At 44.5% G+C, this 26,773-nt stretch overlaps 1 long non-coding RNA gene across 4 annotated transcripts in view; it reads right to left on the reverse strand.

Annotated features, from left to right (window-relative positions):
- Window positions 1-17,413: 17,413 nt before the first annotated feature.
- LOC147022684 (uncharacterized) overlaps window positions 17,414-26,773 on the reverse strand; it is a 42,852-nt gene continuing 33,492 nt past the window's right edge. For 3 of the 4 annotated variants that reach the window (XR_015059854.1, XR_015059852.1, XR_015059855.1), the window contains 3 exons: window positions 25,159-25,215; window positions 22,587-22,624; window positions 17,414-18,857 (listed from right to left, as the gene is read on the reverse strand). This is a non-coding gene — a long non-coding RNA (uncharacterized LOC147022684). Of the gene's footprint in view, window positions 18,858-19,003; window positions 19,982-22,586; window positions 22,625-25,158; window positions 25,216-26,773 lie in introns of those variants that run through there. The other variant, XR_015059853.1, reaches the window with a different exon arrangement.

Raw genomic sequence — 26,773 nt, forward strand, 5'->3', positions numbered from 1 at the left:
GTTATAACGCCGGCTGGTTCGGCACAATTCTCGGGTTACGCTTCTCGAATCACGGTACCAAAATACACCTGTACCTTGCCAGCTGAGGGAAAAGACCCCGGTTACAGACTGGTTTTGTCAGAGACCGAGAGGAGTCTACCAGTCTGTAACCATTTTCGTTTTTATATCCAAATCCTCGAGGATTTTTATATCCCCGACATGGCACAGACCAATTCAAAGCGGCAACTTCATACGAATCAGCCGATTTATTGGGGACATCAGGAAATACGACACAAGCAAAACATTCACGACAATATTATAATTAATCTTTAACCCGTTCTTAACTAGGGAGCTATGGATTATGGGGTTTTAAGGGAACTCTAACGAGATAAGATTTAAACGACATGCAGACAAGAGAGAGTACTTGGTGATGTTTCATTGACGAGAGGAAAGTGTCAAAAGCACGAATGTGGCTCGTGACAAGCTGATGTCCACGGATTTGAGCCCCCAAGCTCGAGCACGCCGCGTGGCAAAATGGAGGCATCGTCCATTTGTCGCAGACCTCACGCACGCATTCTCGCGCATTCAGACCCCGCGAGGTCGACTGCACCAGAGCGAAAGATCCACGGTGGTATGCTCCAGCTGGCTTTTCACAAGGTCCAGCATACAAGTCCAGGCCTGGCCTGTTCACCAGACAAGGCCAAATCGGGGAGTTAGGCTCCGGCAGTCTGGGTCCATGGGATTCCAAGACGTCGTCGAGCCGTGAGGTGAGTAGGTACCGTCAGAGGCTCCGCCATTAGATGCAGGTTGAACCTGTCGATGACCTCCGCTCGAAGCCAACTCCAGACTCACACAGCAGCCAGGTCCTCTCAAAGCAGATTGCCGCCTAACCCTCAGGTTCAGTTTTCTCTCCCTTCAGAATCACCACTGTCTTTCCTTCTTTTGCTCGCCTCTCAGCCCATAGGCTCCTCCCTTCAGTTTCACTTCCTTCTCTCGGCCACTCCCCCTCTCAGCGCTGGGCGGAGTCTATTGTCCGGAGAGAGGAAGGAAGAAGAATCTCTCAGTCCACTACAACTGCACAAACAAATAACAGCCTGTGACACTCCCGACACACATGTAACGTCAAATTACCGAACAACCTGGCTAAACATGCATTTAATGGAGGATCTGGGCTAATCCTATATTTAGTAACACACAAAGGGCCATTTCCGCAACACTACCCCCCACCTTTATCCCGAGGCTCTCCCGAGCCTCCATCTGAGGCAGCCCACGGCAATGGCCCTGTCTAACGTACAGCACAGATCTCCCATTTACTCTAACCCACAACATGGGAAGCACTTAACTCCAAAAACCAAAGTGTCAGTAAGATTGGCATGTCCCTATCCGAGTGTGTTGGGTCACCAATCTAACAAACAAATTTGCACTCTATGCACACTACTTAACATTCTAATTATGGATTTGAACGGGAGGGCATTCCATTTTACTTTTAACACCAATATTTGCAGAGGAGCAGAACATTCAAAGGTTCAAAGTTCTTTCACGTGTTCGCTCCTTCATGCCCCCTCCCGGCAGTATTTTCCATTTACCCCTCAGGGTATCCTCACTTCATGGTCTTATTGGCCTCTCACCAGGTGAGTTCAGTCGGCCCAGTGGCCTAATCTCACAAAGAGTTCTTCGGCTCACTGAGCCCACAAAATGGCATGAATCTTCGGCCGCAACGGCCCACAAAATGGCATGAATCTTCGGAAGCAACGGCCCACAAAAGATGCTTCGGCCCATATGGCCTACTCACTAGCAGCAGCAGGCAAAAAGCCGTGCATTGGACAGCAGGTGACACAGCAATGGTGGCGCGGTGATAACGATGGTAAGCAAATGCAGTTTGGAGGCGTTCTCAAGGACGCAAATGGGTGTGATGACCTCAGACCAGGTGAGATGGAGTGTACCCTTAATCTTCCTTGCCTGACTTGTTTTGGTTAAGTTTTCTTTTTTTTTTCCTTCCTTTCTTTTTTTCTTTTCTTTTATTAGCAGACAGGATGGTGTGTTTTTTTCTCAACTGTTATCTTTGTGGATGTGTGCTCATGACATACTGGTGGCCTCTCTGACACTTGGAGAGGGTGACCTAGCCTGGCCCTTGCTAACAAATTTTCCCATCAACATTACTTGTAACAGGGGTCACGCATGAATGGTGTGGAGGAGAGTCCATCAAACCTAACCATTTATTTTTAGCTCTAAACAATGAACCAAACCCTGCTATGGTTCGAAGGATCCTAATGACCCATTTTTCCAGACCTGGCACACTGTTCCATTCTATTAAACCTGGGAAAGGCCCTTATTTGTCTTTCTCCATTTGGTGGTGCTCGGCACAACTTGCTGGCTGGGGAGTGTGACTACTACTAGGCCTTTTTGCTTGCTTCCAATCGGGGGTGGAGGACACCCAGCGACCTCGGGGTTCACCTGAGCGTGCTTCCGGCGCTCCTAGCTAAGGGGTGGCTCTCTTGAGCCCCCATACTGTGCCCACCTAGCACCCAAACTGTGCTCTCAGAGCACCCATACTGTGCACTCATCGCACCTACACTGTGCTCTCCCGGCACTAAAACCTACCGTGCTCTCCTGGCACTAAAACCTACCGTGCTCTCCTGGCACTGAAGCTACCGTGCTCTCCTGGCACTGAACCTACCGTGCTCTCCTGGCACTGAACCTACTGTGATCTCCTGGCACCTCCGACAGCCTTCACCTGCCAGGAACCCCCAAAGCCCTGGTGCCCTATTTCCCGACTCATCAACTTCCCATACCATGTCACACTCCCAGCCAGTATCCCCATACCTTGGCCTGCACCTACCCCTCGCAGTCCACCTGCACAATGGAACAGCAGCCAGAATCCATGTCAAATCCTCTAAGTCGCCCTAACCTACACTAACTTGGTTAAGAGACTCCTACTGACAGGGTACGTTGTTCGCACTCACTCTCCTCATTCGCACAATCACGCCATTCACCAAAACACTTTAGTCATTCATTCCACAGTGACACACACCCAGCCCACAACACCATCCAACACCTTTCACTTTTATGTGAAAACAAAAACACACCAGTCCCTCGGATCCCACTTGGTCATCAAATTTAAATGATACACTTTTTCATCAAACCCCAATCAATATGTCTCTACGTCCGTCGTCCGTTGGCCTCCTCCATACTGCCCTAATCGTTTATTCCAACAATTTAAACAAACATCAAAATCTCTTCACCAGCCCCATGGAACCTCTGCATGGTTCCAACCAGGTTTTTCAGTCTTTCCTCAAACAAGCCACTCTTTGTCATCCACTCGTTTCAGGTGTGTTTAACGCTCTGCCTGTAATGTCTCCACCACTTTTTTCGGTAATCACCCAAATCCACTCGTGCCACTCTTATGCCTTCTGTCATCTCTCAATTTGCAATCACTTTCGGTACAATTTTCAATCAAAATTTCATACATCCCAATATGGCCTGCTTCTTTGGCTCATTGGGAGGGGAGTGAGCGAACGAATCCCTAATTACCCATTACATGACTCCGCCGCCTTTCCGCCACGGCTCAAAGGGGTCACGTCTCAATTGGGGTTGGGGTCCACCCCCTCCTTTTCTCCAGGGTTCGCGGAAGTCAGGTAAACCCCAATCGGTGGAATGGCCTCCCCCTCTTCTCCAGGGTTCACGGAAATCAGGTAAACCCCAATCGGTGGAACGGCCTCCCCCTCTTCTCCAGGGTTCACGGAAATCAGGTAAACCCCAATCGGTGGAACGGCCTCCCCCTCTTCTCCAGGGTTCACGGAAGTCAGGTAAACCCCAATCGGTGGAATGGCCTCCCCCTCTTCTCCAGGGTTCACGAAAATCAGGTAAACCCCAATCGGTGGAACGGCCTCCCCCTCTTCTCCAGGGTTCACGGAAATCAGGTAAACCCCAATCGGTGGAACGGCCTCCCCATCTTTTCCAGGGTTCACGGAAGTCAGGTAAACCCCAATCGGTGGAATGGCCTCCCCCTCTTCTCCAGGGTTCACGGAAATCAGGTAAACCCCAATCGGTGGAATGGCCTCCCCTCTTCTCCAGGGTTCACGGAAATCAGGTAAACCCCAATCGGTGGAGTGGCCTCCCCCTCTTCTCCAGGGTTCACGGAAATCAGGTAAACCCCAATCGGTGGAGCGGCCTCCCCCTCTTCTCCAGGGTTCACGGAAATCAGGTAAACCCCAATCGGTGGAACAGCCTCCCCCTCTTCTCCAGGGTTCACGGAAATCAGGTAAACCCCAATCGGTGGAGTGGCCTCCCCCTCTTCTCGAGGGTTCAAGGAAATCAGGTAAACCCCACTCAGCTAGCCAAACCCCTCGTGTACTCATAAAGGTTTGAAGACCAAGTGACACATGCCAGTGCCACTTGCTACTCATATGCGCTCTACCCCAAAGTTCCTGTGAGGCTGATAGAGAAATTAAAATCCAATTTCTAAAGCCTGCTCCTGGATGCAGCACCTCAAACTGTGTAAGAACCCATGCGGAGTTGTCCATTATGGTTTTTGTCCCCTGGCTCAAGTTCTGTCCTGGTGGCATTTCTATTTCCCCTTGCACCTCAAACCTGTTTCCTACGTCACCACTCATCTCACGCTCAGGACTCCCACACACAGCAGGCTGCACACATTCCAAGGTTATGTGTTGACCTTTCACACATTCAACCTTGCCTGCATACTGACCAACTGCCTCACACTCCAGGGTTACATTCTCGACCGCCACGTGAGTACCCACACACGTTTCAGCCTTGGCAGCTCACACAGGTGCTGTAGTCTGGAGTGTGGGCTCACAGCATTCGTTCACAGGAACTCCACACACACATTCAGGGGTCACGCATACGTGCACCCCATCAGACAGAGTCTCTTCATTAACCTAAAATTCAATTTCTACCTTAAGGTCATCGTCCGCACCATGTATGCATGTGTCCTTGTACCTGCTTCGTTCCAGAGTCACCTCTGTCCGGTCGCTTCTCTCCAGCAGGTTGCTCATCCTCGGTTCGCCACACTCCTCTGGGGCTGTCAGCTCCACATGCTGGACCTGCTCAAAATGTGTTTCATTCGTCAACAACCCCGTATGCTCCCTTAATGTCTCCTTCACCAGGGTTTGCTCTAATTGTGGTGTCATCTCACGAGTGATGTCAATCAAGTTCCGCACCACTAACATTACTCCCTGTGGTGATGTCACACATCCCACATTATTGTGCTGTTCTACTTCCTGGCTCCATTTTCTTTTCCATTCGGGTCGTTCTTCCTCTCCGAGCCTTTTTAGTTGTTCGTTATCTTTCTGGAGTTTTTCCATCTTTGTGTACTCCAACTTTGCTCTCTCCTTTGGTTGGTCAGTTTTAAATCTGTTTTCTTTTTGTTTTCTATCCCACAGTCTCTCTTGTTCTTCATTCTCCAATCTCATCGTTTCTTTCAATTGGTTGATTTCCTTTTCCTGTTTCTTTCGTCGTTCTTTCACTATCTCCACGTACTTCACCCTTGCTTTCTCCTTTAGTTGTTCTTGTCCTTCTTTTTGATTCCTCTCCCACCGTCTCTCATTTTCTTCCTTCTACAATCTCGTCATTTCTTTCAATTGGTTGATTTCCTTTTCCTGTTTCATTCGTTGTTCTTCCACGACTCTTTCTTGCATCTCATTCTTTAATCTTGCTTTGGCTTCTAACTGTTCGATATGCACAGTGTGGTTCCTTAACATTTCATTCTCCATTCTATTTGTTTCCTCTCTTAACATCCTCAGCTCGTTTTGTAATCCCGTCCCTTTGTTTTGGTTTTTCGTAACTCAGAAGCTTTTCCCCATAATTCCTTCCTCATCTCCGCACCTCTTTTGCATGCTTCCTCCTCCATTTCGTCCATTCTCTTCCCGTATTCCTTGCTAATTTCCAGTTCATGTGCCAGTACATTTCCCCTGTACTTTAATTCCCAAAACTGTCCTGACTTTTCCGACAATTCTTCCTTCGTTTTCTCCAGATATTTCTCTCCCCTTTTTTATCTCCTGTTCTAGGCTTTCTCTTATCTGATTGCCTGATCTTACCTCTTTCTTCAGTTTTGAATTTCAAATCGTGTTCACATTTTTCCTTTTCGAGCTTTTTTACTTACGAAATCTAAAGATTTCGTCAGTATATTGATGACTTCCGTCCTCTGTTTGTGTGTTTGTTTGTGTGTTTGTTTGTGTGTGTTTGTTTGTTTGTAGGCACGATAACTTGAGAACGGAAGAAACTACCAATGTCAAATTACACCACATGATTCAGGAGGGTGATGGCTAGCGCTGATTAGATTTTGGCCAAAATCGGTCAAAGGTCAAGGTCACAGTGAGGTCAAACATTCGATTTATGATGGTTTGGTACAGAATCATCGTAGAAACTTCTGGTTTGCGTCGCTACCTTCTCCAGAGACAGCTTTTATTAGACAAGGTCAGAGGTCAAGTTGACGATTTCGTAAGTACCAGTCTATGACTGCTTGTTTTTCCATTCTTTTTCCAATTTCTCCCTATCCTGGGAGTTATAGTTTGCTCTTCCTCTATTCTTTTGTTCAGTTTGCTCTTCTCATATTCCAACTGACAGGTAAACAACACTACTTTATTCTTTTCTCCACATAGTTCGTCGACTCTGTTGGCTAAGTCCTCCCTCAGCCACCGAATTCGTTCCTGTTCATCGGCCAATTGTTGTAACCCCCCGTACATATCATTTTTCTGAACCTCGTCTGCGTGCCGTTGTGCCTCATTCAAATTAATTTGTACCCCCTTTATATAATTCTCATAATGTCTCACCTGTTCCAAGGCATACCCCAATTGTGTCTCAAGCTTGCCAATGTACACGTAGTCATCCTGCCTCGTGCGCCACAGTGCATGCCGTGACCACGTGGTTTGAACCGGTGGGTGGGAGCCCCAGCCTCGTGTTGTGCCGCTCGTTGCGCTATTATTAGCCCACTCCCGCTTCGTGTTGCGCCAAGGTGGAGCCACGCCGCCATTTTGCGACTCCATTTTCTTTATAATTTCCAAGTTTTACACCCGATCCGCTCAAAATAAAATCAAATTTGCGAGCATTGGTTTTTGTTTTTTTTCCTCGCGCCTCTTGTAACCAATGTTTGGTGTGCGAAATGCACCATAGGTCCAAATATCCCACTCGTGACTCCAGTTGTTGCAGATCCGGGGTGGAGGGTTCTCAGACGAGCGCGTCAATCGCCGTCCGTACCCAGTTTGGGTTTTCGCACCCAACCACCGCCGTCTCCGGGGTTATAATGCTGGCTGGTTCAGCACAGTTCTCGGGTTACGCATCTCGAATCACGGTACCAAAATACACCTGTACCTTGCCAGCTGGGGAAATAGACCCCGGTTACAGACTGGTTTTGTCAGAGACCGAGCGGAGTCTACCAGTCTGTAACCATTTTCTTTTTTATATCCAAATCGAGCGAATCGTTCCTCGACGCGGCATGGACCAATTCAAAGCGGCAACTTCATACGAATCAGCCAGATTTATTGGGGACATCGGGGAACATGACACAAGCAAAACATTCACGACAATGTTATAATTAATCTATAACCCGTTTTTAACTAGGGAGCTACGGATTATGGGTTTCGAAGAGAACTCGAATGAGAAAAGCTTTAACGACATGCAGACAAGACATGGACAGCATGCCGACAAGACAGAGTACTTGGTGATGTTTCATGGACGAGAGGAAAGTGTCAACAGCACGAATGTGGCTCGTGACAAGCCGATGTCCACGAATTCGAGCCCCCAAGCTCGAGCACGCCGCGTGGCAAAATGGAGGCGTCGTCCATTAATAGCAGACCTCACGCACACACTCTCGCACGTTCAGACCCTGCGAGGTCGACTGCACCAGAGCGAAAGATCCACGGTGGTATGCTCCAGCTGGCTTTTCACAAGGTCCAGCATACAAGTCCAGGCCCGGCCTGTTCACCAGACAAGGCCAAATCGGGGTGTTGGGCTCCGGCAGGCTGGATCCATGGGATTCCAAGACGTCGTCGAGCCATGAGGTGAGCAGGGACCGTCAGCGGCTCCGTCGTTAGATGCTGGTTGAACCTGTCGATGACCTCCGCTCGAAGCCGACTTCAGTTTTCTCTCTCTTCAGAATCACCACTGTCTTTCCTTCTTTTTGCTCGCCTCTCAGCCCACAGGCTCCTCATTTCAGTTTCACTTCCTTCTCTCGGCCACTCCCCCTCTCAGCGCTGGGCGGAGTCTATTGTCTGGAGAGAGGAAGGAAGAAGAAGAATCTCTCGGTCCACCACCACTGCACAAACAAATAACAGCCTGTGACACATCCCGACACACATGAAACGTCAAATTACCAAACAACCTGGCTAAACGTGCATTTAATGGGGGATCTGGGCTAATCCTATATTTAATAACACACTAAGGGCCATTTCCGCAACAATATATATATATATATATATATATATATATATATATATAGTTTTTTTTAATATAAATAAACGCGCACACACACACAGACACACACACACACACACACACACACACACACACACACACACACACACACACACACACACACACACACACACACACACACACACACACATATATATATATATATATATATATATATATATATATATATTTGAGGTTTTGCAAAACCGCATGCCTCTAAGGAAATGGCACCCAACATACATTGTTCCCCAAACAGTTATTTCAGTAGTCTTGGTGCAGTCAGACCTTCCCCTCATATCTAGTGGGTTAACGGGACGAAGTGCGTTGCGTGGGTCTAATAACTGGGTATAAAAACTATATCTCTATCTTCAATCCTGATTTCCATTCAACCCTTTCCTTTTATCCACAGTACAAATCAAATCAAGCAAACAAGCAAACACACACGACATGAATAACAGCACCCAAGCAGTCACATGTGAAAGAATCACAACACGAACACAGACGATGCCTCGAGCATGCATAGCACGCCCTTTCATTCAAATCTGCATGCCAATTTACAACAGCATCTCACCTTGCTCAACCTTTGCTCACCAAAAACTCAACACCTCGACTAACAACATCTCCCACACATGGGAAAAATAATCCTGCGCCTCCTTGCACCACTGCATCGATACAATTAACCACCAAACAGAGGTGTACTGCACGGCCCAGGCCACTCGGACCACGTCATGCGGGGACAAGCCAAGCACGTTAACAGCACCAACCGTATCTCATTGGGGATGCCCCAATTGGGCACATGGGACTGACACGAACCTTGTCCAGTCGCCAGAACATTGCAGGATGGGTGGCGAGGAATGGGGGTGGAGGGGTAGGGGGGGTGGTGCTCCCTGCCGTGTCGTGATGGATGTGTGAATGAGACCGCTTCCAGCCTCAGGAGCCTGGCAGGGTGGGGCCAGGTTCGCCGTGGCCCAATAGGGACGTGCGATTTTGGTCACAGCTTGTCACTTCGAGCCATCACCCCAACCTGTCTTTCTGGCTATATAATCTTCCTCGAGTTTGTGTTTGTGTATCTCTGATGGCACCTGTCATAGCATAAGTTAAGATTGTAGAAGTTCTAATGGGATAAGTCTGCTCTGTGTCTGCTTTTGTAAATTGCTTGCCTTTTGTTGCTCCCCGCAAATTCCTTGCTATCCTCTGCTGTACAAAATAATAAACCTATTCACTGTGCCACATACCTTTTCTTGCTTGAGTGTATACAAATGCTTGTGTAAAAATTCTCCCAGCTCCTTTTTGTATTTTCCTTCATTGGTCCAGCATATCCTAGCCGAGCCGGGATGTTGTCCCCCAACGATCTGGTTTCCTAGCCGGTACATACTTTGCAGTTACGCTCGGCTGCATCTGATCTGGTAAGGTGATCCAGTTTGAACAAGGCGTACCGAGGGCTTGTCCCCCGTTAATTAGATCACGTGACCATTACATAACTTGTATTCATTAGACGGAGGTCCCAAAGTCACAGGGTTGAGTTATTGGCCTTCACGGTTGATTAGCGACCTGCAGCGTAATGGAGTTATCCGTGTGCGATGGCCTGCGATTCCGCAGAGTCTACTGGGAACCTGGGGTAGCTTCCAACCCCCCCCCCATCCCCCTTCATAGTCTATGTATGTATGTATGTATGTATGTATGTATGTATGTATGTATGTATATATATATATATATATATATATATATATATATATATATATATATATATATATATATATATATATATATATATATATATAGACTTCCTCCCGTTAACCCACTAGATATAAGGGGAAGGTCTGACTGCACCAAGACTACCGAAATAACTGTTTGGGGATCACTGTATGTTGGGTGCCATTTCCTTAGAGGCATGCGGTTTTGCAAAACCTCAACTATATATATATATATATATATATATATATATATATATATATATATATATATATATATATATATATATATATATATATATATATATATATATGTGTATATATATAAATAAATATATTTATGTATATGTCAATGTCACTTCTGCACAACTTTATCTTGACATTTCTTCACATCATGGAGTAAAAAAACCTCCCCCCACCTACTCACCATCACCATCCCTCTGCCAGCAAGACAACTGTTCATTCGGAGCGCGGATAAGAGGAACTGTCAAAAATGACAAGATCTCGGAGATCATGGACGTGTAAAGTATACTGAAGTGTTTTAGCATCACAAAAGAAAGCAATTAAACATCAAACATCACAAAAACTGGAGTACAGCGATATCTTAAAAACTATGAAAAGGAGGAGATCTGGTTGAACACATCGGAATATTTGGAAGAGGGTGTAATAAAAATTGTCACAACCACATCATGTTGTTGATGTAATTTCAATCCATCTCAATTAACAATGCAATCCATTTATTGAAACAAACATGTCAACACACCTAACCTCAGTATCATATGTGATCTGCTTTATATGCCACTTCAGGACTGGTACAATGACTTGCAAAAACTAACAAAAAATCAAAATCAAACATAGTTTACGTAAAACAAACTCTTTCATCGTTGTGGAACCAGGAATCGTGTGCTGAACCAGCTGTTACGGCATGGATATTGACCAACGGGATGTGTCTGTCACACACCCCATCGGCCATTGTGTATGTGGGTCTACACAATGAGATCTGGAGAAGCAGTCGGGACAATTACATGACATTATAAAGCAGGGCATGTTTAAACGTCTTGCAGCTTTCTGTCGGTAGACAAAGCGCTCCACATAATAGGTAGACAAGGTGGACCAGCACCGAGCGTATAAATTAGATCTGTGTCTGCATGCATGTTTGTCTGGTAACTCCTGATCTATTGTCCAGAGCCGATAGACACTAAATTTTCAGGGCATACTCAGGAGTCTGGACTTAGGTTTTCTGCAAGATGTATTTTTTTTCTCAAAAAAATTGGAAATAATGTTTGTTGGGGGAATTATAATTTTTGTTCGGATTTCCCATAGGTGGCTGAGAAGGGCACTCCTGCCCAGAGGGCGCAAGTACCTGCTAGTACATTTTACATTGATGGAAAAGGGCCGATTTTTCTACGTTGTAGCACACCCTGCTGGCAAAAGAGTGCATCAGTTTTATAGACAGAGAGAGACAGAGACAGAGACAGAGACAGAGACAGAGACAGAGACAGAGACAGAGACAGAGAGACGTTGTGGGGGACTGGATGGAATTGGCTGGTAATTGTTTGCTCCATTGTGATCTCTTGCCTTTGGGTGCCTTCCAATCCCAATCTCGCTCTTTTTAAAATCCGTGAGATATTTCAAACTGCATCACCTTGTTCAATTACCGGGAGCAACTGCCATAGCTTTTGAACTCAGAATTCGAGTGTCAAAACAATACTCTGTAGTATATTGTATTCCACTCTGTCATACATCTGTAGTTTTGTCTTTTAACTCTATGGATGTTTTCGCTTTGTGCTCCGCTGTGGATTTGGTCTTGAAGATGTCACCGTTTTGGCAGCTGTTTTGTAATATGGCAACCAGAGCAATATCCCTGGTGAATGGTTACTTTGCTGTTGCAAAGTCGTGTACTTTTGGGTTTATATTTGTTTCACCAATCTGCCAGGATACATTTTACTAACAGAACGCTGACAATTCAAAATGTGGAGATATCGCAAATCACATGAACATCACAATCAGTGAGAAACACCGTCTGAGAACAAAGGACTTCACACCACATGGTAGCTAGTCAATTGGATCCTGATGTAACTCGATGGCAGTTCTTCAATGGTGAATACTTCAGAAACAAGTCTGAAGACGACGATGGTTCACGAGCGGTATTTGACGATGTAGATTGTTTCACAAGTCCAGGATGAGACAATGTGATAATTTTTGACCAAGTTATAAAAATGATCAACATGATGTGGTACGAGTGACAGGTTATTCGATGCAAAATGTCGAAAACCCGGTTTCGTTCAACAACTTTCAAAATTTGACCTTTGCATAACCTTTAAAAGGTCACAAAACAATGTTGTGGACATTAAAATAAGGAAACAGGATACGTGCGATAGCTTATTGGATTTAGTTCGTCGAAGAAGGTCGAAAACCTGGTTCGATTCCCACAACTTTGAAAATTTGACCTTTGTGGCCTTTAAAGGTCAAAGGTCAAGGACTATGACCTTTGGTGCAAAACTTCCTCTGGAACATTCCAGGAACAATATAACGTCATATAGGCTATATGGCATTTCGCACTCCTCGGATTATCCATACTTTGATGAAATCAGCGTAAAAACAAACTTGAAGGGGGCGCCACGGACAAGGTGTTCGAGATAGAGCAAAATGGTTTCAAGACTTTAGGTGGGGAATGACCTCTCGACTGCCACCTTTTATCATGTCGTCGTGAAATCCATGTCTCAGGATGGCTCACAGGATACGTTGGCACAGTGGCATAAGGTAACAGTGCTTGGGAAGGTGATTATGGCACACTTCCACCAAGATAATGCTGGAGAAGCTGCAATAAGATTTTTGGGGGAGAGGCAAAAACGGGGGAGGCTGGACTGAGATGCTACTGGGGATACTGGGGATGCTGTGGTGAGAGGTGACAAGTTTGTTTTGGGGATTTTTTTTCAGCAGCAACAGCAGCGGCTATATAATCACAAAGTGCAAGCACATGGAGTCATTCTGGGCCTGGATGCGAGACTGTGTACGTAATATTGTGAAGGTTTAAGAGGAACGGCAGTTGAAGAGGAACATCAGATGAAGAGGATCAAAGAGGAATTCGTCATGGCAGCACAAACAGTATAGCCAGTTTGTGCCACAGCACGGAACACAAGCAGTTACATGTGAGTGCGAATGAAGCACATGCCCAGGTGAGTACCAAGAAGGCAGCACCACTGTGTGTTGGCTTGAGTGTACTACTGGACATAATGGCAGTCAGTGTTGAGCGAGGAACTAAGCACTGAAGAAATCACAATAGTATGCGGGCCAACCCATGCTACAAGATCGAGCACTAGAGATGGGAGCTGGCCTGGTGGTCGCTGAAAAAAGTTTAAAAGGGCATCTGTGTGGGCAACTCCAAACACTATTGGCACATTTCGCAAGTCAGCCACGTGGCTGTGGGGATTCCATTAGAAACTACAATCTGTGCTTTTAAGTGTAACCAACCACACACTTTGGTGTGACCCTGCTGAACAGCTACCTTCAGCAGACGCCCATGAGCATCTGAGCACGCCCACGAGCCAGTACGAGCACCAATGGAACAACATCATCAGGTCAGTAGTTGAAGCCAGTCCTTTGGCTATGCGTATTTTAGAAGTGATTTTGACACTGTCTTTTTCAGTGAGACAAACCAGTATTTTCAGCAAGACATTCCCGGATGACTGGCTTATACAGACAAGGTGCGATTCGAGAGCATGGAGAAAGTTGCAAAGCCTTGTGTGCACCCCACAACACACACACACACACACACACACACACACACACACACACACACACACACACACACACACACACACACAGACACACACACACACACACACACAGACACAGACACAGACACAGACACACAGACACACAGACACACAGACACACAGACACACAGACACACAGACACAGACACAGACACAGACACAGACACAGACACAGACACACACACACACACACACACACACACACACTTATGGTAATATTTGAGAAATGGCGAAAAGTAAAAATGTGTGACTGAATGTGTCAGAAGCATTGAAGTTATGGACACGCCAGCTTTTTGAAGTTTACTTGTATTTTTGTGCCTCGTGGAGAATGTGAGGGTTGGGAATGCGGGAGAGTGAGGAAGGAGAGAAGGGATTAGCTGCTATTTTTCGTGATTTCCATCTTATCAATGATTAAAAATTGTGGGCTGAGTTTACATTATAACCTCCGTCCACCAAGGTGGATGGAGGTTATGTTTTCCTTCCTTTCAGCCTGTCTCTGTTTGTCTATCTGTGAGCAGCATATCTCAAAAAATTATGGACAACTTCGGACAAAACTTGGTGGACAGGTTGCGTGTGTGACAACAACGAATCAATTCGATTTTGGTGAATATCCGGATTCCGAGAGTTTTTTTTGTAAGTACTATATATCGTTGTCAATTGGAACCTGGCGTAACTCAGTTTGGGGATTTTCGCACGTGCTAGTGAAAACTGAGCTATTATATCCGTTTCCACCGAACTGTATTAAGCGTGTCTTTATGTTGTATCTTCATCTTGTTGCTGTTATATCCATTGCAATATTTCACGTTGTTTGTGCTATATCTTGAATTTTTACCATATTGTTCATGACCTAACACACCCCACACAACACAGCCGCACCTCGGATAAAAAGTGTGAAAAATTTTAAATTTTGAAAATTTTGAAAAAAAATAAAAAGTGTGAAAAAAAACTCAGTCTTCCTCGTTTTGCTTCCTTCTTCCCAAATATCTTCTATCTCCTCAACATTATTCTATTACTCCTTGTTCCAAAACAAGCTCAAATGAGCAAAGATCCTCATCCTCTTAATGATGACGTCATAAAACGAATATGACGTCATTGTGATATATCAGGTTTGCGATAATTTATCTGTGCGAATGCCCGGCTTGATTCCCGCAAACAAAATTCAAACAGCTTGCCTAGTTTCGGAGATAATGGTATAGGCGATTTCCATTAGCGGCGATATTATGACGTAAACTTTTTTTCTAGGAAGAATTTCCAAAATCAGAGATGGTTACTGCCTGCGCGTGGGCTTTCTGCATTTACATGGCAATTTTCACGAAAATCCGATGAAAACTCTGGGTTGTGAAACAAAAAAAATGTTAAAAAATAGGAATGACGTCATAAAAATTGATATGACATCATAGTGATGTATCATATGTGTGGTAATTCATCTCCGCTAATGCCCTGTTCGATTCCCGCAAACAGAATTCAAAAAGCTTGCCGAGTTTTGGAGATAATTTTTAGGCGATTTCCATTAGCGAAGATATTTTGACGTCATAACTTTTTTCTCGGAGGAATTTTCCAAATCGGAGATGGTTACTGTCTGCGCAGGGGATTTTTACATATACATGCCAAGTTTCAGGAAGTTTCGGTGAAAACTGTAGGCTGTGAAACAAAAAAGTCCACAAGAAGAAGATGAAAAACAACAACGTGAGTAAGACTTAGAGATCCTCCACGAGGATCTAAAAATCCAAACAAACAAATCTTAAAAACTATACTTTTCACTCCATAACGATTTCATTTCTAGTTGAATTTCCTTCTGCCTACTTCTGGTTCAACAGTCACACCTCGCTCCCCTCCTCTTTTCTAAATTTCTCCAAAATGAATGTTCATCTATAACAATAAATGTCAGTGTGTGTCAGCATATCATTCATTCCATCAGTCAGTCTGTTTTTCTCCTCCATAACTTTCAAAACCATGAAACCTCGTGGCCTGAAACTTTGCATGTGTGATAAGGGAACTCCAAGGGAGTGCATGAATGAAAATTGGGTATTTTGGTTAATTTAAACACCTCTTTTGAATAATTACTGGCCTTATTTGATTGTCCTGTATAAAGGCTAATCTTTCGTCACCTCACTGTCCCTCACAGGGGTCTTAATTCGCAATTTTTTTTGGCCTGCTCAACAATGCCTTGACTTGGAACAGGCCGCAGCGGTTTCTTTACGATAAAGTTTTTTTTTCACTTTCCTCACTCATATTATTGAATGCTTGATCATCAGACCTATTCTGGATAAATTGCAATGCTTATAAATGCCAGGAGATGCCAGCGTTTGTGGCTTTATTTCATTTCCACACTTGCCATAACCTCGAGGTTCTCTTAATCTCGACCGAATTTCAAAATTTAAACTCTGGAATTGAACTTATCTGTAGATCCGACTGATAAAAAAAGTGTTCATTTGTCGAATTTGTACATTGCTTGATATTCCGGGCATCTCCGGGAGCATGGTGTTTTTATGAGCGATCAGCGATTACTAATTGCTTGCCAAGCCAGCCGTTCCTCATCAACTGTTTTGTTGGAGTGCTTGCTTTTTTTTTTTTGTATACCTTGGTCGAGGCTCGTATGAGAGCTATGAGAGCTTGAGTGCTAAAGTCACTTGGCAAGCACTCTACAAGCTGCTCGGTTATTTGCTTCCAAGCCGTGGCCATACACGGCAAAAATATTTGCACTGTCACTGAATATATCAATCGGCTTGAACAAAGTTCAGACTATTCATCCAAATCTGGCCCCTCAGGCAGTGGCTCACTGACTGAAAATGTGCAATTTTATTTCACACCACGTTTCCCCTTTTTGTACGATCCCCTTTATATGACCCGTCACATCGACATAGATAAATACATGTAAAAAAATGAAACTTTTTGTTTTTGAAAGTTTCTTCAACCATTTTGTTGGAGAGCTTAATTCGATCTCTTTCGATCTCAAAATGCTCTTCAAGTTTCGATCTCTAAAAGCTTCCATGGTGATACCACAGCGCGGTTCTCCATGGAGACATCTCTGGAGTTAGGAAAATAAAATAAGTTAGATGATTACAATGAGTAAAAAATGTTTTCAGTTGTGATAGATGAGAGGTACACTGCCTTCCCTTCCCATCATGCTGCCTTCCCTCTGCCTCCCCTAACACTTACCTCCTCCCAAACCCCTCACCCCCTCCACCCCCTTGGACATCTCAATGTGGTCTTTGCATACTGTTTTAACGTACCCCATTTCATTCAATCATATACTACCTTACTCCCCTTCTCCACACCTCCTACTACCAAACGCAAGTCGAGAAACCCCTCCCCTCATGCTTACCTCCTTCAAAATCCCCTCCCCACTTCCCTCCCCTCTCTCCCCCATCCTCCTTGCTCCCACCCCCTCCTGGAGTGTATCGCAACATTTGGTGAGGCGACACTGTACCCACCCCCCTCCTCACTCTTCCTCCCCTCTTTCCATCCCCTCTCTCCCTCCCTCTTCCTCCCCCTACCCCCACCTTAATTACTCCATCAGCGAAGCGATGGGTTGTATTTTCTATTCTAATAAATGTCATCTTCTGTTTGTGAGTCTGTCTGCATACAATACCAATCATGCCAAAACTACTTGGCCAATTGCCACCAAACTTGGCACATGGACCAAGTTTTTCCTTCTGGTGAACATGGGCTACTTGGTTTCATCTGTAGGCATGGATGTACAGGAGGGAAGGTCGACAAAAATTATCTATGCAAATGTGTATTGTGTAGCACCACCCGGTGGTGCTGGCAGAGGGTAGTACAAGTAGGCTGTGGAGATAACTTGCATTTTTGCACTGTACACATCCCCAGATAATGGGAAGCCCCAAAGTCAACCTCCACTAATTTGGGGAGGCAGGGGAAGGGGGGGAGAAGTGGGTGTTTGGAGGGAGGGGAAGGGAGTTCGGTGGAAGTCTGGAGACAAGAGGCAGGGGGAGGGATGGAATGAGGGAGGGGAAGGGGTGGGAGGAAGGACCCGGTATAGCCCGGCAACGTTAGGGACTCCTGCTAGTGAAAAATAAATGCTTCTTCTTCCTTTAAAAGCATTAAAAAAAATTACCTTGCAAATGTTATATCTCCTTCAGAAATGTTCTTCTTCACTACAATGTCTTTCTCTTCTTCTGCTTCGCAGAGACATTTTCCAAAACAGTTTGTCAGCCAAACACTTGGTCCACCCACCAACCACCCTAACCCACCCCGCTCGCACAGCACCACATTTCTCCATACCTTCAACAAAATATCTCATCTCCCATTGCATGATCTTTACAGCCCTGCAGAGTACTACACAAGAGTGTGTTCGTTTAAAAAGCAATTCAAACAGCCACCCGTTATGTTTTGTTAATTAGGAGCCATGCACAGTGGAAAGGGACACGGAAAGCAGACGGATGTGTCGATACATGGTGGGTGTGCTGAGTAAAAAGGCTCTGGAAGGATATTGCAGAATTGTATAAAGCTGGAGACATTTTTTTAAACCAAGGCCACAGCAATGCTGCCAATCAATGAAGGCCTCTCAATGTGCCTCACGATTAATTTTTCGCCTCCACTTCCCACTTCCCTCTGACTGCTCAAATTGAACTGGGAATCAAAGTCTGAGCCAGCAGCGTGCTGAACATTGATCTGAAGCCGAGACAGGTGTGATGGAGGACGCATACCTGCATCCAGCTGGATCAGGGATTTTGGGGAAAAGGAGTAGGTGGGAGCTACAATCATAAATTACCGGCATAATGAAGAAGGAAAGCTCAGGACTTTGACGGGCGATGGTGCAGTGAGTTTAGATGCCTTTGATGTCGATGCCATCTTGTAAGGCTACTACCATTCCCAGATACCAAATGGTCACATTGAGTGAGCCATCAGCCTGCATTAATTTAAACATGCCAGTTCAGGGTGAAGTCCTCTAACTCCTCCTTGACGAATGGAGTTTGCTCCATCATCCTGCGTCTCATGAACTGATAGGCCGGAGTTTCTGCAGGAAGGAGCATGAAAAGGTTTGACTGGGGGCACAGCAGGATAGTTCCTTTTTTAGATTCCACTCAATTACAGGCAAGTGGTCTGTCTTCTGAAGACTACCTCGTTCATCTTAGCTTGCAGTAAGGATTAAACATATAAAAGTAAGTAAAATAACAATTTTATTATTGTCAAATTTGGAAGTGTAGGTGTGATGGAGAGAGTGACAAAAAAAGGAGAACAAAGTAGGAATTATGAAACGAGTCAACTAAATCTCAATTCACTACTGACATTTCAATAACACACAGCAACCTCCTAGTTTCATATCCAAAGCCGTAACATTTGTACGCAGCATGTCGGTGGAATATCATTTGGAGAAATAATCTACTTCATGTCTGGCAGGATGTGACAGAGCTTGAGGTTGCCTTCGAGTTGTCTGGTCTAGATTTGATTTTCGACCAAACAATAAACTGGAAACCTGGTGCTTCACAGAGATGGCATTGCAATCAACGAGTGCGGCAATCTTTGGATGGCCAATTAATCTGGGGACCGGTCTGCTTGCATTAGCTGGTGAAAGTTAAAGATGCCAATCCTATGGTGTCTTTCACAAAGAGGAGGCCATTTTAAAAATGTATTTATCTGCACAGAGTTGTGGCTTGTGTAAGGATGTGACCATTGAATGGATTAGGATGCAACATAACAAAAGAAACAGCAGAGAGGGGGGGGAGGGGACACCAACAGCGGAGTTGAAGAACAAAAGAGAAAGAGATGTGGACAAACAATGGTTATGGGGAGGAATGTGGGGAGGGGAGGATGACAGGGGTGAATAAGAAAGCAACAGAATCAAACTGTTATGAAGGAAAAACTGGAAATTTGGAACAAGATGGGCATGGGGGGGGGAGGTAGGGGATCGTTAACAGGGTTAAAACAAACAGATACTGGTTTTGGATGGTGGGTGATCAGCAATGGTGGTGAACAGCTATCTTGAAGACGTGGATGGAAGAATGAGATTGAAGAGAATGTGGAAGTTGGTTCCACAGGTGGGAAAAAAAGGATGAATGAGTGGAGGTGAGCAGTGATACTGGATTTAGGTCGTTTCACCAGAAGGGGGTTGATGGTGGACCGTATGTGCCCTGTAGAAACCTAAAGGGGGGACAAAGCACGGAATGAGAAGAAGGTGCAAGAGCAGAAATGAGGCGGTAGAAGATAGAGAAACTACCGACCAGCCTGCAATGGGAAAGTGATTAGCCCAATAGACTTAGCTTCATTGTGGGAGATTCCAATAATGTTGAAGGTCATGGATTCCGTGGCATCAAGCTGAGCAAGGTGTGAGGCAGGGGAGCCAGCCCAAAGGGGAGAGCAGATCTCCATCAAGCTGCTGATGAAGGCCTTGTAGGTGGATAGGAATTCAGGTATGCCAATCAAGAACTTTGTATGATAGAGGATGCCCAGTCAGCAGCTGGCTTTTGAGGCCAACTTTGAAATGTGGATTTCCCAAGAAAGATCATGGCTGATAGTGAGACTCTGGGGGTTGAGTGACTGGATTTCCTCAGGAGGATTGTTCAGAAAGTATATGGAAGGAGTTGCCATACGGTCCTTTTGGAGAGAAATGGTGAGTGTGAGATTTATCAGGATTGAAAGACATTTTCCAAATGTTTGACCAGCTTTTGATTTTGTCAAGTCTGAAGAGAAGGACGAGACTGCAGCCTACCTATCTGAAAGATAAGGGATGTCACGGCAAAGGATGAAAGGATCATGACTCCAGTGGGATGACAGCAGCAAATATAGAGAAGGTGATTTTCCAGAGAGTCAGAGAGATGATTTATGAAGATCAGGGAGAAGACTGGGTCCAGAACACCAGCCTTACCAGGAAGAGGAGATGAAAGGATTCTGTAAGAGAGCCACACGTTGACCACGAGAGTAGAGGAAGTCAGTAAGCCATGTGTGGAGTTGGCCTTGGATGCCATAGGCAGAGTTTGCAGAGCAAGGCAGGATGCCAAACTGTATCAAAAGATTGAGATATGATATGAGAGACGGTTCTGATCTCTTGTCTGACATTGAGGGCCTCCGTCCATTTTTGGGTGAGTTTGGGCAGCAAGTCAAGGTGGAGTTACCTGGTCTGAAACCAAATTGGTGATTCAAGATGAGGCCGTTGGAGAAAAGGAAGGATTTCATGTAAATTGCGATGATGGATTCCATGACCTTGCTGATGATTGAAAGTAAGCGAATAGGTCTGTAGTTTTTGCACCTTTTTATGTAGTGAAGTGAGGTTTGCTCATTTCCAAGCAGATGGAAGATGACTTGGAGCAAATGATAGGATGAAAAGAGTAGAAAGAGGATGTACAAGAGCAGAACAGGCTTTTAAGACATGTGAGCTGATGCCGTCTGGTCCAGTTGCAGAATTAGAGTCGAGTGTTGCCAGACATGGCTCCACTTTCCCAGGTGCAAAAGACATATGGTTCAGGAGCAGTTGGTTGCCACTGAGTAGGGCGGGTAAAGAGAGCAAGGAGGTTACTGATAATATTTGGAAGCAAGCACAGAATTGAAGCATTCCACTTTTTCATGAGTGGAGTCGGCTGTGGTGCCATTTGAAGAGAGGGAAATGATGGAAGGGGAGCATACTCCAGAAATCGACTAATGAAGGTGCCACCATGTTTTAGAGAAGGGAGACAAGTTTGAAAGTTCAATCTTGAGTTTGGACAGTTGCTGTTTTCTGGTAATTCTGAGCGTAAACACACACTCGTTACGGGCTTGGTAGAATGATCTGAGGTTACCTTCGGTCGAATTTGCCTTCCAGAAGGAGAGGGAAAGTTGTTTCAAGGCAACTGCCTCACCGCAGGATTCAGTGTACCATCAGCAGGAAAAAGGGTAGGCTAACTGAAGACAAGATGGGATTAAACTTTGCATGAGAGAGGGTTTTTGTGGAAGAATTCCCAGGCTAAGTTAACATCAGGGGCATTAGATATGGGAGACCAGTCCTGAAGAGAGATGGCTGCTTGCAGTTATTGCCAATCTGCCTGAGTGAAGTGACAGACTCGTCCGCGTGTTGGGGCAGCCTTCTGAGAATAGCCAGAGTGATGTTGACTTTCACAAGCATATGATTAGATGAACCAATTGGAGCAGAAGAAGAGCAGGAGACAGTTACAGGGAAAATTGGTCATCACTCAGTCCAGAATGGAGAATTTGCCATTGGGAGAAATCCAGGTTGGAAAGTTCACACATTTAATCCATTCCATGGAGTCACAGAAGTGCTTCGCTGAAGTGCCACGGCAGGTATGAACACGCAGTCAATTTGCATGGTGATAATTAAAATCACCACATATGTGGAAGAGAGAATTGGGATGAGTATTTAAAAGTTTGTCCACGTTGTCCGAGAGAGATGTAGATAGAGTCATGATTGCGTTGGTATCGAGAACACGTTCCAAATTGTTGTCAAAATAATATGAATGGGTACTGCCTCAAGAACACAACTGTGCCTCAGCAATGATGCAACCAGCAGGGCCCAATTCTTAATTGAATCCCAATCCAATATGCATTCACAGGAATACTTCAGGAATAATTCTTAACCGCTTTCAGGAATACTTGGTGTGGAATAAAAAATACAATGGACAAAAAGAAATGCTGTGCTTCAATTACATTTGATACTTTACAAAGCAATGTGGAAGATTCATTATTATGGAGCATCCCACTGGAGGTTTGTCAGAATGCCTGAAACACAAATCTAAATATTCCAAATCTAAATACTCACTGGAGGATTCAGTATGGTCACACTGCATACAGGAAGAGCTGGACAACAAACGAGAGGCAGGAGAAAGTAAGAGGATCATTAACAAGAAGTTTCGAAAATATCAACAAGTTGTATATTTGAAATAATAAAACATTCAAAAAGGTCCCAAACCTGGGCGGTAATGAAAAGTTTCCTTTGCGCGATTTCTATAATGGACATAATCGTATATCAAGGAAATGGATGCATGAAGGAGGCCAAGTAGGTGGTGGAAGAGGCTCAAAGCGAACAGAGCTCTTTCTGAGACCAACCATCATTGTGTGGAGCAATCAATCATACAATCAGCACATAATACCTTGGAGACTACTCCACGGCTGCCAACTTCAAGTTATCTTCAACCTCCACGTACTCCAAACGACCACTTACGAAAGTAGGCTTCGCCTTCCTCCAAATGGGCATGCTACTTTAACTAAACGAAATTGCTCGATTGCCGGTCGGCTTTGTCTGATCGATATGGCAGCCATCTCGGAGCGGGATTATGAAAGTTACTTAACAGTCTCAGAAAAGGCAATCTATCTGCTCGGTGTGGCTTTGAGTGCAAATTGCCAACTGATCACTCGGTGCAGCAATGCAAGCGTGCTGTCACTTTGAAGGCAAACCACTAGAATACTCTAAATGCATGGAAGACAAAAAAAAAGCACAAATGCTCTTCTTCATAAAGTTTACAATGGAAATATGATGATAATTATTCGCCGACTCTTCACTGACAAACCAGGGATGTCCAACAACCGTTTGGAAGGGTGTGATAAGTAGTGGCATGGCGATTTTACAAAGGGACAAAAATAATTAACAGGACGAAAGTAACTATATTGTTGGCCATTTTGGCAACTGTGCTGATGTCAGGCAGTTTCACTCTCAGAGAATGTTGGGTCGCTCTCATTTGTCCAGGACCATGGTCAATGGAACTTACTGTGAAACCACAGTAGTTTTGTCGATTTATGTAATTAATCAATTGATGAACCATTCAACGGTATTTAACATCTCACTGCTAAAGTAGCTTAAAGCACCACGTGGCATTGCTTTTGCATTTTGTGCTTCAGAAGGACTGTGGGGATGTCAGTGTAGTGTTTGCGTGCTGCAATCACCTCAAACTACCATCATTATGCAATATACAGCCATCCCCTTTGTGAAGCAATGTGGACATTCTCCTGGGTGACTAAGCTCCCTGCAAGGTCTGCGGGTCTGCTTTTTCGGCTCCAGGAGTGTTATGGTCAGAGACCGATTCCCCATTGAAGATGCACATTGTTTGCTTGTTCATCTGGTTTCGTTATATACTTCATGACAAACTCTATTATAATAAATGAAAATTAATTTTTGACCAAAAAGCAATGGAGGTTATGAGGATTGATGTAAGATTATGTAAGCTATAGCATTGGTCTTTTTTTTCCCTGCTCCTGGTGTGAAGCAAATTGACTGTGGCATCTGTGCCCGCCTTCACAAGCTAAGTTCGGTCAATCAGATTAATTATATCCACCTGTCGCTGTTCTGATCACATTGTTGTAAAAAGCTCTCTTCTCCATCCTCCCACCCTTACAACAACTCCCCTGTCTTTCTTTCATCCTTTCGCCATGATCTTTCAATATTCCTTCTCTGGTCTACTCAAGAATAAAAAAAAATCATATCATTAATTCATCTATTCCATATGCAACCTCTGCAGCCCTGAGCTTGTTTCAGTGTACAAGTCCTCATCTGAAGAGTCATGGAACATGGTTCCCTTCTGTGTATTGGTGCTGCTGTTTCCCATCACGTCTCCCACACTGCTCTCCCCTGCCCCCTTCCAAGGCTGTGGAGTCTAAGGCCAACTGCGTCATTGGCGTCACGTGACAGGAGGCTGTGTCATGTGACCTCATTTGTTCTCACCACAGGCAGGTTGGTGGCCTTGCAGTCTTTAATGCCCTTTTTTGGTCTTGTTCTTTTACCTATTGAGTCTCCTCAAACAATAAACCTTTCTGTTCTACCAGAAAGCTTACCGTGTTACCCACCCCAAGTCTAACCTCACTGCCCACATTCATTCTTCTTACCATCATTCTCTCATGTGGAACCATTGTCCAGAGACTGTTGTCTCATGCTCTTCCCACTAGGACCTCAAGTATGCTGCCCCACTCCGACTCTGTGGTCTTTCCCCTTTCCACCTTTGAATTTTATTACACCCATTTAATCTGTGTTTCCCATTCACCTGTAACTCCTCTCCTCGTGCTTAGTGTATTCATAATTCTTCGTTCGTTTCCCCTTCACCGACTTTGTGTCTGCTGACTCTTTGACCCCAGTTGTTCAACTTTTCCATGACCGTTACACACCAGTAAAAAGACTCTTTCTTTGCGAATTAAATTCAAGGATGGTGGGCACACAATAATGCTATAGTCTTCAGTTTAGCAAGAAAAATTAAAAAGGCAAGTCATTAAAATAAGGACAAATTTGGCATGAAACAACTAAACATGAGGATTCAAATCTGTGACATGTAGTTACGTGGTGACGATTTAGAGGGTTAAACCATATAAGCCACTTAAGGCGAAAGAAAATAAAATAAAGTGTGAACCTTGCGGTCACATCCTTTCTTCTCCTCGAGCATCCTTCACCTCTTTCTCAGCATCGCCTTACAGGAAAGAAAGAAAGAAAATATCAGGTCACGAACTTTAAGTACCAAAACAGAAAATTTGGATCATAAACATAGCATTTTGTTCCTAACACATACAACACACTTTCCAAAAGTGCATTGTTGTACCAAAACTCCACAGATGTTTTGAGTCAGTCCATGAGTCAGATAGCACTTGTTGGTTCCAGATTCGATCTGACATCCTCAGCTGCAATCACAGTTCAATGCGTATCATGAACCACAGTATTAGCCAAAAGGCTACAAAGTCACTAAGTGCATGGTCACAAAAGCTTCAAAGTCACAAAGTCCCTCGCTCGCACGTCTTCTCTGCTGTTGGTGTTTCCCTCTTCCCTTCTGCTCTAGCTCTTTCACGAGCCTTGATCATGTGTATCAAAAAGCAAAAAAAAAGGCTAATCGTTGTAACCCCAACCTGTTACTCCACTGCTAAGTTCAAAAAAGCTGCATGTCCAGTCAATGACCTGTAAGAGAAGTATGAATACGGAACGCTGAAGAGCTTTCTCCTTTTGTATGTTCTGACTCCAGCAGCCAGGACAAACCGATATCTCACATTCTCCATTTGATGTAATTTTGTTTAACATCTCGTTGCAAAACGATTGCTTTACGATTCGCCTGGAAAACAGAATATGCTCCTCGTAATTATTTTCAACCGTCATTTGTCAGCATCATCCTTTTGAGAATTTATTGTTGAATGTCACAGTTACACAGTTAACAGGTAATGGATATTCTGCCAATATCGCCAGTGCTAAACTCCCCTCCTGACGCTCTTGGTGCTCAATCAGTGCTCGCTAATGTGTTCCATGTGGTGGTGTTGGCGGAGGTGGGGGACAGGTAGAATGAAGGAGATGGGGAGGATTCAGAGCATTTTTCACATGATTACAATCACGATATAAAAGCTATTTTCTCGCTCACAATAGTTTTGCATTGAAACTTGGTCACATGATTGAGGAATAATGCGATGCCTGTGTTAATATGGTCATGGCAGACTGCCAAAATTTGTAAATTATAACCTCACGTATCCTATATTGGTGGACCGCTTTGTCATGTGACCGGATGGATACTTGTTTTTCTTGTCTTGATGCATATTTAGGAATCAATTTGCATCGTCTCTATAACGTATCTATTCGTCAGGTAAAAATAGTTGAAGCTCCCATATTTCTCCTTTATGTAAAACATGAAGTTCCTTGACTATCCTTGGACACTAAATAAAGGAGCAAGTGAAAAACTAAAATTAAACCTTGAAACAATTTCATCAATTCTTTTGTGAAAGGGATTTTCCTCTTTGTAAGAAATTAAGGATACAATTCAGGTAAACAAAAACTAACGTGGAGCCATATTGTATCTTCCACCAAAAATGGGTCCGACCTATTTTTGCTGGAAGACACAGTGCGACTCCTCACGTTATTTTGGGTTTACTCAAATAATAATAAAACACATTACTTGGCTCACAATATCAGTAAAAATTAAGCTTTTCTAAGCTCATCCTCATCCTTACAACAAAGGAAAACTAGAAGGGCACTCGGTGGAGCGCATACCTCTG

This window comes from Eptatretus burgeri, chromosome 7 (assembly GCF_056783735.1).
Source record: "Eptatretus burgeri isolate ZD-2024b chromosome 7, Ebu_testis_v1, whole genome shotgun sequence".
In the NCBI taxonomy this organism is placed as follows: Eukaryota; Metazoa; Chordata; class Myxini; order Myxiniformes; family Myxinidae; genus Eptatretus; species Eptatretus burgeri.